The sequence below is a fragment of the Pseudorca crassidens genome, chromosome 15 (assembly GCF_039906515.1).
Source record: "Pseudorca crassidens isolate mPseCra1 chromosome 15, mPseCra1.hap1, whole genome shotgun sequence".
Classification (NCBI taxonomy): domain Eukaryota; kingdom Metazoa; phylum Chordata; class Mammalia; order Artiodactyla; family Delphinidae; genus Pseudorca; species Pseudorca crassidens.
In genome coordinates this window covers 32,591,856-32,607,393 of record NC_090310.1, presented here as the reverse complement: position 1 = coordinate 32,607,393, position 15,538 = coordinate 32,591,856, and the positions used below count along the sequence as shown (strand labels likewise).

The following is a 15,538-nucleotide window of genomic DNA, read 5'->3' as shown; positions in this document are numbered from 1 at the left end:
TCTCCCCCAAACACTCCTAGGCTGCCAAGCAGCAGTGAAATTCATTACTGTAAGTAGGATTTCAGCACCGGAGGACACTGCCGCTCAGCGGGACAGGGCTGTCAGCTAACTGGCCTGCTGCCGCTTTTCCCTTTTTTATTTTCCTAAACTGCACGACTATATGATGCATTGTTCTTTGGACTATTTCCTTTTTTTCCCAAGCCCTGTTCTTCCCCTCTCCCCCTAAAGACCGAGAGACAGAGCACAAGCTTTTGCTTTGTGAGAAAAGGAGGTAAGAAGGAAAAATGAAAAACCCACAAAACTTTCAATGTCAGTTGCAATCTTCTGAGATTGAAATTCAAAATTGTTTGTGCTCTACCTCGTAGAAGAAAAAATCCTCCTTTCTTTTTATCCTTTTTTCCATCATTTAGAAAAAGAATGACTCATGAAAGCTGATATAAACAAATAATAGTGATTTCCATTTGCTCTGAGAGACTTAGACATGCAGTAGCCCAAATGGAAACACGGACAGCAAAATTCAGTGGGTAGAGGTCTTTTGCCTCTTTTTAAAAATTTCTCTCCATCGACATTTCAACTCTGTTATCATCTATCTTCTTCCCAACTGTGCAAACTTAGGCAACTTAATCAGCCCCTCTGGGGCTCAATTTTCATGTGGGTGAAACGAAAGGGTTTTGGCGAGAATTAAATGCGGTGTGTAGCACCGAGAGGTTTGGTTCTGGAAAAGTCACTCACCTCCCACTTGGCAACAAAAATCGAACCCCATGTTAAAAAGTGAGACACTGGATTTTTTAATGGCAGGAGGGAGTTCCAAGCTAGGTTGAATTTGGAGAACCAGGGAGAATGCTCACCTATTGAAACTGTTCTTGGAAACCATCATAGTGCCCTGGAGTCTGCATGCATGCCACCCAGAAAACAGCCCGGAAGACTCTGCTTTGGGTTTGCAGATCCACAAATGCACATCCCCCCCAATGCCAGGCAACACAGCATTAAAGCCTCTCTACCCCAAGTGTGAATCTCAGCGCCTACACTTGGTTGTGGGCCAACGCACTTAACCAAATGAAGCCCCCCTTCCTTGTTAGTAAAATAGAGAAAAATAGAATTACCTTGAAGGGCAGTTGTGAGAAAAGGGTAAGAAAATGCACATAAACTGCTCTGAACATAGAAGATGTGCACTAAATATTCACCCCTCCTTTTCTCCTTCATTAGCCTCAATATATTACCATCTAGAAAGTTCTGTTCCTTCCTGGTTTAGAGGATTTAAAGTAAAGCAAAATGGGGACTTCTCTGGCGGTCCAGTGGTTAAGACTTTGCCTTCCAGTGCAGGGGGTGCAGGTTCAATCCCTGGTCGGGGAGTTAAGATCCCACATGCCTTGCGACCAAAAACCCAAATCATAAAACAGAAGCAATATTGTAACAAATTCAATAAAGACTTTAAAAATGGTCCACATCAAAAAGAATATGTTTTAATAAAATAAAATAAAACCAAAAAAACCCCACAAAGTCTTATAGGTACCAAAACCCACCCTCCACAGAGCTTTGGAATTTCAGTGGCTAGTGTTGAGTCAGGGTGACTGGCACGCAGCCTAGACTTTGAGAGCTCCTGCCTTAGATCTCATCAACTCTAGAGGTTCTCATACCCAGCTGCACAGTAGAATCAGGTGGGATGCTTTTGCCAAAAGTCCATGCCTAAACTTCATTCCCAGGGGTTCTGATTTAATTATCTAGGTGGGCCGGGTTGCCAGACTCTGCGAACGGTTACTAACCCATCCTCATTTTATATACGAGGACCCTGGGGCTAAAAAAGAGGAAGCGACCCACCCCAGCAGTTAGCTGAAAAATCCAGGATTCCAACCCAGGTCTAAAGGATTCCAATGTCTGTACTCTTTTAACTGCCCTATCAACCCAAAATGATGCTAAAAGGTACTTTCTAATCTCCAAGAGAACTCAAAAGTTGGGAAAGTTAAAGTATCAATACTAAAATGTAGAGCATGATTTTCCTTGGGAGGTCAGTCTTTTATCCCAAACTCAGACTACCTGGGGGAAAGACTTTCCGTATAATGTGAGATTAGCATAGATCCTTTCAGCTGCAGGGGCAGAAACCCAACTAGGATTGGCTCAACAACAGCAAGAAATATTAAGCCCTGACTTTCAGGCATGCCTGACTCCACCAGTATACGATGCTGTCAGAGCTCTATCTTTCTCCATCCCTCCGCTCTGTTTCACATTGTGTTTAGCCCTCATATATTTTTTCATACTTCCAATTGCTCCCTCTGTTTGGTGGGGTAGTTGCCATCTGGCAGCCTTGAACCTATATTGCGTCATCTTAGAAAAACCAGCTAAAGTTATGGCTTCTTGCTCACACAGTGAAACCATGTAGTGAAGACATAGCAAAAGCCAGGGAAGGATTCTGATTGGTCCCCCTTGGACCAATCACTGTGCCTGGGAGGGTTGGGGTGCTCTGATTGGCCAAGTTTGGATTAGCATCCTCATAGAGGTTTCCATTCTTATCGTATAAGACAAGGAACAACCCATCAGGGCATAGGAGTGTGGCATTGCCAAAAAAGGAAAATGTCCCTATGTAGATAAAAACTACAAGTGCATGCATGCTATAATCCATGACCTTGAATTCCAGCCTTGGGGCTTAATGGCATTATTAAAATGAAAACTTCATCCCAGACATGAACTGAGTAATACTAGCATACTTCATTTCTTCTCCAAACTTTTCTCTTCACGTCGTGTGCTAGTAAAATTGGGGAAGAAACACTGCCTGTAAGACTCCAAAGCATCACTGAAATTTAATTTACTCAACATAACCATGACCGTAGCCATTAAGAATAAGTATTCTCTCCATCTGGGAAAGTGCTAAGCTAATTTTTGAAACCTTGAAAAAATGAAGACCACAGACATTGCCCATCCCGAAATCGCTCTTTTTTAGTTTGACTGCTTGCTGAGCTAATGGCCCACTGACTGGGTTTTAGGCTTTTGAAAGCCAAGTTCTAACATCATACTATCATCTCAGAGATAGCAGCCTGTCTCTAATCAATTTTTTATTTGTTAACTCATTGCTTCTCCTGGATATAAAAGTAACACTCCTCTTTTTAATATTAAAAATAACACTTTAAATCAGGGCCTAATCCAATGCCAAACTGTTTAAATTCACTACCTCCAAGACCGCTTCGGTTCTGGAGAAATCATGCTCTGAAATAAAGGAGGATGGTACTATGGGGAAAGAGTGACATGCCATATGTATGTTCTTTTTTTTAAAGCCTTTTGCGAGCATAGCAGTAAATGATTCATGTGAAACTGTGTACCGTACATCATGTGAGTTCCAGGAACACATCCACCGAACAGCTGTGCTCCTTACCTCGGGAGGGGCTGCTCTCAAAGGCTCTCTCTCTCCATCACTCTCCTCTCTGTCCTGTAAGCCTGGTGTGTTGACTCTTGGGGATTTGGAAACCATCAATAAGAGACAGTGCCACGCAAAGACGCTGGGAGTAGGGGTGGTGTCCAGATGCCACTCAAGGGAAGCCTTGCACCCAGGGGCTGCTCAAAAGGCCAGGAGTGCATCCAGCCAAACTTCTGGGTGTTGTTTACTTGTCTTCCACACACAGAGTGGGAAAAACAAAATATAATAAATAAAATACAGTTGGATGCAAGAAGACCCACCAGGATATGGGATTGACTGGAAGAATAGGAAGCAGATCGGTGATGACCTAGGGCCAGGGTGGGGATGGGGGTAGAACAGGGAAGGACTACAGAAGGCCACCAGGAAACCCTTGGGGGTTCACTATTTTGATCTGGGTGATGGTTTCGGTGGTATATACATATGTCCAAACTCATTAAATTGTATACTTCGTGTGTAGTATGTAATTAAATTTGTTTTTCTCCTGTTAATCTGCCTTATTTCATTTGTATTGTTAGACCAGCCACAGGACCTAGAAGGGTAGAAAGAAAATGTTTCCTTCCCAACACAGGAAAGGCAACACTTAGAGTCACTGTGTTTATTTGTTCACAGAAGTGGTGATCCCACACTGGCAAACCATGACCCTCCACTGTCCCATCCTAGCCAGAATGACCACTGATAGGTGAAAAGGAAGACTCTTCAAATAATTATTTATTGGGTTACAGGAAAGCCCAAACAAACTTTTTGGCCAACCCATGCTCTGCAAATGCCCTACTATGAACTTTTCACCTGTTTTCTACAAGTATGGATTTCGTAACACCTGAGGGATGATAACTGGATTTGTAACCTTATCAGGGTCCCTGGCACTTGCTCGGAGTCTGACTGATCTGGTGTCAAAGCCTGGGTCTCCCATTATATCTCTGGGTGACCCTAGGGATGTCACCTGAAATTCAGGAACCAAAGTTTCCTCATATGATAAAAATAGGATAAATGAAACCACACCCCCCCACCGGCTATGAAGAGAAGTAAATGATACAATAAGTAAAATCCATAGCGCTATGCTTCTCACGCATCCGGGGTACAAGAAAGCTTATCGTTATTGCCATTGTGATTATTCTTGTTCCAGGTACTTTCTACAGCCTGATAAATTTGGTGGGTTTGGGGCAAAGGGCTCCTGCAGGAAGAAGATGGTCTTAACATTCCTGCCTTCAGAGGGGGAAACGGCAGGTCCAGGACTTGTGAGTGATCTAACTCAACAGATATGTACATTTTTCTGACTCTCTGGCATGGCTCTCCACTGGGACAATGTTTCTCTACTGACAGATTTCCAAATGTAACGGGGAAAAAGAAAAAAAAATGTATATATTGTTGCTGAAAAAAAAGAAAGACTTCATTGAAAGCCTGGGGGCATTTCAGAACCAATGTAATCAAATCCATGTCTCTGCTTGAGAATGAGAGTATTTGAGATGTAGTGTGGGTTGGGTAGGTGGGAGTGTGGACAGAGGAAAACACCGTAAACTTGAAGAGCTATGCATGTCTCTTGTACCACTTTCATGTCTCACCTTGAGGCACTCTCCTTAAATCCCAGGGCCATACATTTTCCTGAACCTCTCTCCTTGACCGATGCCCCAGATGACACTGACTGCTTAATGCCCAGCTGACCAATGAGGATAAAAATCATTTACATAAACTCACCACATCTGATCTGCCACTTGCCTCTATGAAACTCAGTTTCCTTATCTGAATAATGGGCAGAGCAATGAAACATATCTCATAAGGTTGTTCAGAGAAAGAAATGAGACCCTGCCTAGGGAAAGGTAGGTTGTGCTTGACACAAAACGGTATCCTTTAGCCATTATTATTATCAGGGGAGAGAAAAAAGTCTCAGGAGAACTCACATGATAAAAGAATCCACTTCTCAGAAAGAGAACGCTCCTATACTGTTGGTGGGAATGTACATTGGTGCAGCCCCTATAAAGAACAGTATGGAGGTCCCTCAAAAAACTAAAACTAGAGTTGCCATATGATTCAGCAATCCCACTCATGGGCACATATCCAGACAAAACTATAATTCCAAAAGATACATGCACCCCTATGTTCACAGCAGCACTATTTACAATAGCCAAGACATGGAAACAACCTAAGTGTCCACTGACAGAAGAATGGATAAAGATGTGGTACGTATATACAATGGAATCCTACTCAGCCATAAAAAAGAATGAAATAATGCCATTTGCAGCTACATGGATGGACATGGAGATGATCATACTAAGCAAAGTAAGTCAGAAAGAGAAAAACAAATACAATATGATGTCACTCATATACGGAATCTAAATATGACACAAATGAACCTATGTTTGAAATAAAAACAGATTCACAGACATAGAGAACAGACGGGTGGTTGCCAAGGGGAAGGGGGTGGAGGAGGATTGGATGGGGAGTTTGGGGTTAGTGGCTGTAAACTGGTATACATATAATAGATGAACAACAAGGTCCTGTTGTATAGCACAGGGAACTATATTCAGTATCCTGTAATAAACCATCATGGAAAAGAATTTTTTTTAAAGTGGGGAAAAAAAGAATCTACTTCTCAGAACCCATTTTGATGAGACTTTGATAGAGACCTGAGTCAAAATTAAGAATAAGAAGCACACATTTTCCAAATTACTTCGAATTGCCCAAAGATATCTTCTATTTTACTGATGGATAAATATGACCAAAAATGTGTGCGTGTGTGTGTGTGTGTGTTGAGTGAGATTGAGAGATTTCTCACACAAAGTAGATACGATTGAACTGAAACTCAATCTAAATAATTTCCCAAACTCCTACAGTCCAATCAGTTGCCGTATTCTACAAACCAAACTCAAACTGGATATTGTGTTCGGCTTCTAATGTCTTGAGCATTTTCTCAAATCTAAATTAGCTATTAAGAATAAAATAAAGAAATATGCAAGTAAATTAATTAAATAAGCAAAGCTCTTGGCGACTAAGGTTTCTTCCAAAGGAACATTATAAGTTATTCCAGGTGACACTCTCCAGTCTTTGTCTTATAAATATTCATTCATTCAATAATTTTTAATGAAGCACCTACGATTAAAAGTCCAATATAGTACTCATGCCTCTTAATAACCTGGCCCCATTTAACCCCTTCTTCCCCTCTCATGAGTTCCAGGATTTAGTTGTACCAAATAACTTGATCCACCAAATACTCCAAGGCTTACTTTCACCCATATGCCCAGTTTCTTTTGCTTACAGGGTAAGTTCTTACACACTGTTAAATTCTCAACTTTGAACTATTAAAAAGAAAATAGCTTAAGTGACTCAAATAGAGCAAAAGACTTGACTCGGCTAATATGCTTCAGGGACCATCTGAACTTGGTAACTCAAGGCAAGGTTGGAATTCTATAGGGTGAGGACAAGGGAGGGGTACATGACTTCAGGAACAGATTGGACATGTAACAGTTTTCACCTTTAACTGCTGTAAAGGTATGGTTGGAAAAGTTAGAGATTTTTCTATTTTATCATGCCTCTTGTGCAGGAGTGTTAGTGATCCCATTCTGATAACTATCCAACAGCGCATTAAAGAGATTGCAAGCCTTGAAATCTGTCAGTCAAGTTCAGGAAGAGGAGAGGTGGAAAAAATAGGGAGGAGAAAAGATTCAAGGGTCAAAGTCAAGGGGAATGCTCTATTGTGCCTATTTTGTTTTACAGTTCTCCTCTTGGTTAAGTTTAACACCTTTCATTGTTGACTAAATGGGTTAGGAGAGAAAACAAGGTTACAGGGATGTATAGGACTCAGGAACAGACCAGAGTTGGTTGAAGGGGCTGTTTGTTCTTTGATCTTTAACTCCTCAATCATAGCTTGCATCATCTGTCTGGACAGGGCAATACTGTTGATCTTAATTAATCATGATGGAATATACTTGATGAGGGCTATTTCTAGCAGGAGGAAAAGAAAAAAAAAGATCCCTAGCCCTTGGGGGAAAAAATGCACATCCAGGACTGTAGCCCTCTTGGGACTAACCGGGAAAAAATATTCCTTCCTCAGCCACCTAAAGCTGATCCACGAGTCCAAGAAGCCAAGACCGTGTTGTTCATTTGGCAAATGTTCTGGTTGGCTTCACAGATGGTGATTCAACAAAAAGATACCAGAAAGTTTTCTGGGAATGTACGCAAAGCAATCATCACTGATGACGTTGCATGGGTCTCCTGTAGATACCAGGAGGCTGTCCAATGTCGGCTGATGATGGGAAACTGCCTTCTGGAGTCCCTGCATTTCTCAAGCAACTATGTCAACATTGGTACTGGCAATCTTGGTAGCTTGTGTGACTTGATAAATGATAACAAATATCTCACCAAAAAAATCTGCAACTAATATTGAAGTTACAGTGAAAATTCAATGCTTCCTTCCAAAGATTAGGCAAAAAAAAAGGATGTCTGCTTTCATTGCTTCTATTCAATATCGCATTAGCGGTCCTAACAAGTGTAATAAAATAAAATAGAATAAAAGTTATAAAGTTTGAAAGGAAGAAATAAAACTCTACTCACAGATGACAGGATTTTACATGTAAAAAACCTAAAGGATTCTACAAAAAAAATAGATAAATTCTAGAATAAACAAGTAAATTTAGCAAGTTGTAAAAGATAAAATTAATATACAAAAATCAATTGTATCTCTGAAAACTAGCAAAGAACAATTGGGAAAAATATCATTTACAAAATATAAAAAATGCAAAATATAAAATACTTATAAACTTAACAAAAGACATGCACCAAAAACTGTAAGATATTGCTAAGAAGGATTATAGAAGACTTAAAATATGGAAACTATGCAATGCTCAGGTATTAAAAGACTCAATAGTACTAAGATGTCAATTGTTTCTGCATTTATTTACAGATTCAGCATAATATTTTTCAATACCCATAAAAACATTTTGTAGAAACTGACATGATGATTCTAAATGTATATTGAAATGCAAAAGACTAAGAAGAGCTTGAACAATTTTGAATAAGAACAATTTAGAGGAAAAAAAAGTTGAAGGATATACTCTAATTGGATTCAAGATCTACCATAAATTGACAGTAAGAGGATAGACATACAGACCAGTAGAATAGAATAGAAAGTCTAAAAATACATATGTGAACAAATGGTTTTTGACACAGGTGACAAAGCAATTCAATAAGAGTGTTTTCAACAACGCCTGATATTAAACAAAACAAAAATCTTCACCACTCCCCCACTCTTATTGGTTGAGCTAGATCACAGACTTATCCCAAAAGCTAAAACAATATTCTAGAAGAAAACATAAGAGAATATCTTCATGACCTTGCAGTAAGCAATGATTTCTTAGAACACAGAAATACTAACTATAAAAGAAAAAAAACAGAACCTGATCAAAATTTTAAATGTCTGTTTATCAAAGGGTGCTAAACATATCATAAATTGGCAAAACGTTGACTGGGATAAAATATTCATATAAATATATGTGACAGGGCTTCCCTGGTGGCGCAGTGGTTGAGAGTCCGCCTGCTAATGCAGGGGACACGGGTTCGAGCCCTGGTCTGGGAAGATCCCACATGCCGTGGAGCGGCTAGGCCCGTGAGCCACAACTACTGAGCCTGCGCGTCTGGAGCCTGTGCTCCGCAACGGGAGAGGTCACAACAGTGAGAGGCCTGCGCACCGCGATGAAGAGTGGCCCCTGCTTGCCACAACTAGAGAAAGCCGTTGCGCAGAAACGAAGACCCAACACAGCCAAAAATAAATTAATTAATTTTAAAAAATTAAAAAAAATATATATATATATGTGACAAAGAACTTACATGCTGAATACATTAAAAAGAAAAAGCTCATACAACCCAATTTTTAAAAATGGGCAATAGATTTAATCATATACGTCACAAAAGAAGGTATACCAAAGTTCAATCAACTCAAGAGAGAGTGTTGAACATCATTAGTTACGAGAGAAATGCAAATTAAAAGAAATATGAGCGATTCTGGAAGGATGAGCATATTTCTATCTTTATAGGCATATGGGTTATACAGGTACGGGAATTTGTCAAATGTGGTCGATCTGTGATCACACACTGTGCATTTCATTGTGTATAAATTATACTTCAAAAAAAACCACCTTGGTATATTTTTAAGAGGCATTTCAATGTTCTACAGGTCATCAACCCTCAGAAGAATCAAAATGGAATTTCTGAGCATTGGTTCACATTCTCATCTCTTATTCTAGCTGAAGGTCTGAACAATGTGTTTGGTGCTTAGAATAATGAAATACAGTCCCCAACTTACAATGGTTAGACCCAGCATTTTTCGACGTTATGATGGTGCAAAAGCAATGTGCATTCAGTAGAAATCATATTTCAAATTTTGAATTTTGATCTTTTCCCCAGCTAGCAACATGGAGTCTGATTTTCTCGTGTGATGCTGGGTGTGGCAGTGAGCCCCAGCTTCCAGTCAGCCACGAGATCTCAAGGGTAAACAACCACTACCCTTACAACCATGCTGCACCCATACAACCATTCTGGTTTCCACTTTCAGGACAGCATTCAGTAAGTTCCATGAGATAGTCAACACTTTATTACAAAGTAGGCTTTGTGTTAGATGATTTTGCCCAACTGTAGGCTAATGTAAGTGTTCTGAGCATGGTTATGGTAGGCTAGGCTAAGCTATGGTGTTCAGTAGGTTAGGTGTATTAAATGTATTTTTTTAATTCTCTATATTAAGCACTTTTATGCATACTTTCTTTTCTTTAAAATAATTTCTATAGATTTATTTATTTATTTTTATTTTTGGCTGCACTGGGTCTCCGTTGCCGCACGCGGGCTTTCTCTAGTTGCGGCGAGCAGGGGCTACTCTTTGTGGCGGTACACAGGCTTCTCATTGTGGTGGCTTCTCTTGTTGCGGAGCACGGGCTCTAGCCGCGTGGGCTTCAGTAGTTGTGGTGTGCGGGCTCAGTAGTTGTGACGCACGGGCTTAGTTGCTCCGTGGCATGTGGGATCCCAGGGAAGTCCCTTAAATGCATTTTTGACTTTTGAGATTTTCAACCTTCAGGATGTAACCACAACATAAGTCAAGGAAGACTAAAGTCAGAAGGTCAGAATGTCATTTCTGTGATGGGACTGTAGTGAAAGAGATTCCCTTTTGAAGCTGGCAGAGTCATCCTTTATTAGTCTGGGAAGAGGGCTAGAAGTTGTGCCCATCAGTGGGTACTCTTGCTGGAATATAAGTGAACTCTTCCCCAAATTTACAAAGAGGTTGAAGGCAATTCACATAACTTGTCTGTCGTAAATATTCCTTCTGCCTTCAGATGACCTACAAAAAACCTCTACTGAAAGTTGATGAGTCTGTTCTGGCTCTACCTCTTTGCCAAGAAATCATATAGAAGAGAAATCAACCCATAAAAGTTAAAAAAAAAATAGACTGGGGGGGGCGGGTACAGATTGTAGAAGATTTAGAACTCTATTCATACCCAGGATGACTTATTTGGCTCTGAGCACGCTCCATAAAAAATACAGTGTTATTTTCATACATTAGTTATAAGACAAACTTTCCCAAAATGATGCAGCTCGTTAGCTAAGGATATTTCTCAGTAGATTTGTTATATTAAAAAGGCGCTGTGTCTACTATGCTAATCAACTATGTTGTACTAAAACTCCACGTAGATTAATTAAATGCATTACTTGCCAAAAGGAATGTGATGTACATACAGCGCGCGCACACACACACACACACACACACACACACACACGAGCCTTATAATAATGGAAGGGTGTAAATTACTAAAAGTCCTCTCTCCCTGAGCCAAATGCTTTTTTAGTTCCTGCCTACATGATTTTAAACAGAACTGAATGAAACAATCCCTTCACAGCTGAGCTGAACACTTCTGCAAATAACAGCACGATGATATGCTTGTGTCTCTGGGTCTAAAAGCACTTTAGGTGTCTGGCACTAGGGTGAACATTTGCTTCAGATTTTAGTTTTAACCTGGGATTGTAGAAATGAGTCTGTCACCTGCCCTCACCATCTCTCCAAGAAAAATAAATGTCCTAAATGAACTCTTTGTGCCCACCAAACCCCCAGCCCATCCAGGGCAAATACTCGCGACTTGAGTTTAAGAACCTGTAAGAGAAAGAACTAAGGTCACTAATCATTCCCTACTCCTCCCTTCCCCTAAAAATAAGTTGATCAGGCAGCTGGATTGTTAAGAATCATCCTTTGCAGTAAAACTCCACCCCTCACTCAAGGCACACAGAGGGAAGAAGACCCCAGAGATGGGGCTGGACAGGGCAGAGACACTAGTTCCCGCATTTCTTTGTCACATCCTTGTTGAATGACTTTGGACAAGCTAGTTAATCTCCCTGTGCCTAGTTTTCTCCTTTGTAACTGAGACTGTTGTGAGGGTTACATGAGTAAATTTCTGGGAAGTGCTCAGAGCCGCCTACCACAGAGGGCTAAAACATTCTTAGCTTCTGCAATCCCGAATGCCTTAGCCTCCCGCTCTGTTCCGTAACCTACATGGTCTCTAGAAGACCTCCCAGCTCTAGCATCCCAGGACCATTTGGTCATTCACTGCATTCACTCCCCCAGGCCACCATCCCCACCCCAAATCTCACACCTGGAAGCTTACAGAAGTCCCCTTCTCTGAGTCAAATGTCACTCCACCTACTTCCAGGATACAGCTGGTATCATTTCCTGATTGCAGGAAGTGATGTTGTTGTGTTTAAGAACGTAAGATTTGGGGGTTTCCCTGGTGGTGCAGTGGTTAAGTATCCGCCTGCCAATGCAGCGGACACGGGTTCGAGCCCTGGTCCAGGAAGATCCCACATGCCGCGGAGCAGCTAAGCCTGTGCGCCACAACTACTGAGCCTGCGCTCTAGAGCCTGAGAGCCACAACTACTGAAGCCCGTGCGCCTAGAGCCCGTGCTCTGCAACAAGAGAAGCCACCGCAATGAGAAGCCTGAGAAGCCTGAGTACTGCAACCAAGAGTAGCCCCTGCTCACCGCAAGTAGAGAAAGCCCACGAGCAGCAACGAAGACCCAACGCAGCCAAAATAAATAAATAAATTTATATATTAAAAAAAAAGAACATAAGATTTGGAATGAGACAGAACTGCTTTCGTTAATCAGCTTTGTAATTTTTCAAGAGACTTTGGGAAGGCATCTCAGAGCCTCAGTTTCCTCTTTGGTTAAATGGAGATAATAAGAGTTCTGGCAACAGAGTGCTATTGGAAGGATTACATTTTCTACATGTGAATGTAGAAAATATTTGGCACCGTGCATTTTAAGCAGTCCCTAAATAATTTTAAAATACATAATAATAGCAGTGGTAGCACTGCCAAAAGAAATAAGTATTCATGCACTCCAGACAGAAATAAAAACATAGAAATTTAAGGAAATATAAATACCGATGCTTGAAGGGATGACAGGTAGTATAATAAAGTATTGAACCCAATTCTGTCATTCTATAGCTTTGTGACCTTGGGCAAGTTTCCTGTGAGCCTCAGTTTCCCTATTTGCAAAATTTATACAATGTCACCTACCGTAAGCATTGGGCGCTTATCATGTAGGATGCATGAGCTATATGGAATCTGATGTAGTTAGTCTCAAGGACATACTTCGGTCCACTGCTGTCGGTCCCGTGCCATGTATGGCTTAGGGTTTCCATGTGGGAATAACTTCCTGGCATACAGTCATTACTGAAGGATCCACTGACATTGGTGAACAGCAAGAGCAGGAAACACTGACATGTAAAATCAAAGAGTAAACTTTCTGGAACGTGGACAGGAGCGCATAGGAGAAAAGGGGTTATGAACAAATCAGTCAGTCTTGCTGGCTGTTCTTGCCCCGTTACAAGGGTGTGTTCATGGCCCTTTCTGCTGCTCATGGTAAGTCATTCTTGAAAGTAAAATAAGCACTAATGAGTTTACATGCATAGCATATGCAAATACTATGAGTGGTGTTCCAAGAAATAGCAAATTTTGGAAGCAAAATAAATCGTTAAATACTCCATTTCAACGTGTAATTCTTCGTAGGGCTGTGAATCTTGCTAGGAGCTATAATCACTGCATTATTCAAATACTATCCAATAATGTGCACTTGTGTATTCCAGGGTTTGAATATTCACTGTAGGCTACAGAGGTTTGTAAGACAAAACATACTTGGATAGATATATAGAGATAGATAGAAAGAAAAATAGATATGGATAGATGATAGATAGATATAGATAGATAGATAGATAGATAGATAGATAGATAGATGATAGATAGATAGGATGATTCATCTCTAAGAAGGGAAGGGGCGGGCTTCCCTGGTGGCGCATTTGTTAAGAATCTGCCTGCCAGTGCAGGGGACACAGGTTCGAGCCCTGGTCTGGGAAGATCCCCACATGCTGCAGAACGACTAAGCCTCTGCACCACAACTACTGAGCCTGCGCTCTAGAGCCCGTGAGCCACAACTACTGAAGCCTGCGCACCTAGAGCCCGTGCTCCACAACAAGAGAAGCCACCGCAGTGAAAAGCCTGCACACCGCAATGAAGAGTAGCCCCCGCTTGCCACAACTAGAGAAGGCCCACGCGCAGTAACGAAGACCCAATGCACCCAAGAATAAAAATAAAATAAAATAATTTTTTTTAAAAAAGGGAAGGGGCACATATATGAAACAACATGAGCCCTGACACCCAACTTTGGGTGTTAAAACCACCCCAAGACGTGTTTGGTCTCTTCTTTAACAATTCAACCAATGACAATGCAAAAGGAAAGGCATTTTTCCATGTCTGGACCATTTTGTCACAAAAGAAAGATCAGGATATTGGATTGGGCACTGAATGTCTTGCGCTTTAAAGTTTCAACTTAAGAATGATAATTTTAAAATACTAAACATCTGAGGAATTATCTCTCCATTTTAAAAGTGATTTTTTTTTTAAACTGGCTTCACTCACTTTATTTTTCTCATAGAAAACTATGTTGTGGCTACCGCTGGAGCCTGGGTCCTCTGCATGGAAACTCTGATGTGGGCCTTTACAAGATGGTCAGTGAATTCCTGATACGGAGACTTGGTGAACACCGTCTCTTTCCAGAGATCAGGAGTGAGATAACTGTAGGTCTTGGAAATGGCATCGAAAGTGGTCTTGGCGAAGTTGCCCAGCATGGCGGTGCAGCCCCTGGCAGAGGTGTAGCGGTCATCAATTCCAGCCATCATCAGTAGCTTCTTGGGCACAGGGGCTGAGATGATGCCAGTGCCCCTGGGGGCAGGCATGAGGCGCACCAGCACAGAGCCACAGCGGCCAGTCACCTTGCAAGGGACGGTACGGGACTTGCCAAGCTTGTTCAACCAGGAGCCTTGCCGCACGGGGACAATGGAGAGCTTGGCCTGAATGACGGCCCCACGGATGGCAGTGGCTACCTCCTTAGACCACTTGACATCCAAACCAACATGTCCGTTGTAATCCCCAACAGCGACAAATGCCTTGAACCCGGTCCGCTGGCCAGCACGGGCCTGTTTTTGCACAGGCGTGATCTTCAAAACCTCGTCCTTGAGGGATGCCCCCAAGAAAACATCAATGATCTCAGGTTCTTTGATGTGCAGAGACAAGAGACAGATCTCCTCCAGGGACTTGATCTTCATGTCCTTGACCAGGCGGCCCAGCTTAGTGATGGGGAGCCACTCCTTGCCCTTGGCCTCGCCTCCGCGAGCTCCGTGGCTTTCAGCCCTGGCCCCGGACGCCGCTGACAAAGCCTCCATGGAAGCCAACGCTGCCTCCCATTCCAGGGCCCCCGGGGCCTCCGGGCCCATCGGCAGCACTGACATCATCCGCCATTAGGTGTCTTTACGGAGAAGAAGAGCTAAAAGTGATTCTTATTTGAAATTTATTTTTGCTGATGATTTCTATGATGAAATGTCTGTATCAGGAACTCTTACATATTATTGAAATATCTAATCTTGTCACAATATATCAGTTCCTAAAAATGCATGATAATGCATTTTTGTTACAGAAAACCTCTAAGCCATCTCCTATAACCCTATCGGTGAAAAAAAATTATCCACTTTTTATGATGATGGTCATCTGTTATTGTTTTTAAAAAACACATAATAGCGTTATGAAAAGTATAGAACGACTTATGGGAAATTGC

General features: G+C 41.6%; 1 pseudogene; it reads right to left on the bottom strand.

Annotated features, from left to right (window-relative positions):
• Positions 1-14,319: 14,319 nt before the first annotated feature.
• LOC137206368 (small ribosomal subunit protein uS5 pseudogene) lies at positions 14,320-15,225 on the bottom strand (annotated as a pseudogene).
• Positions 15,226-15,538: the final 313 nt, after the last annotated feature.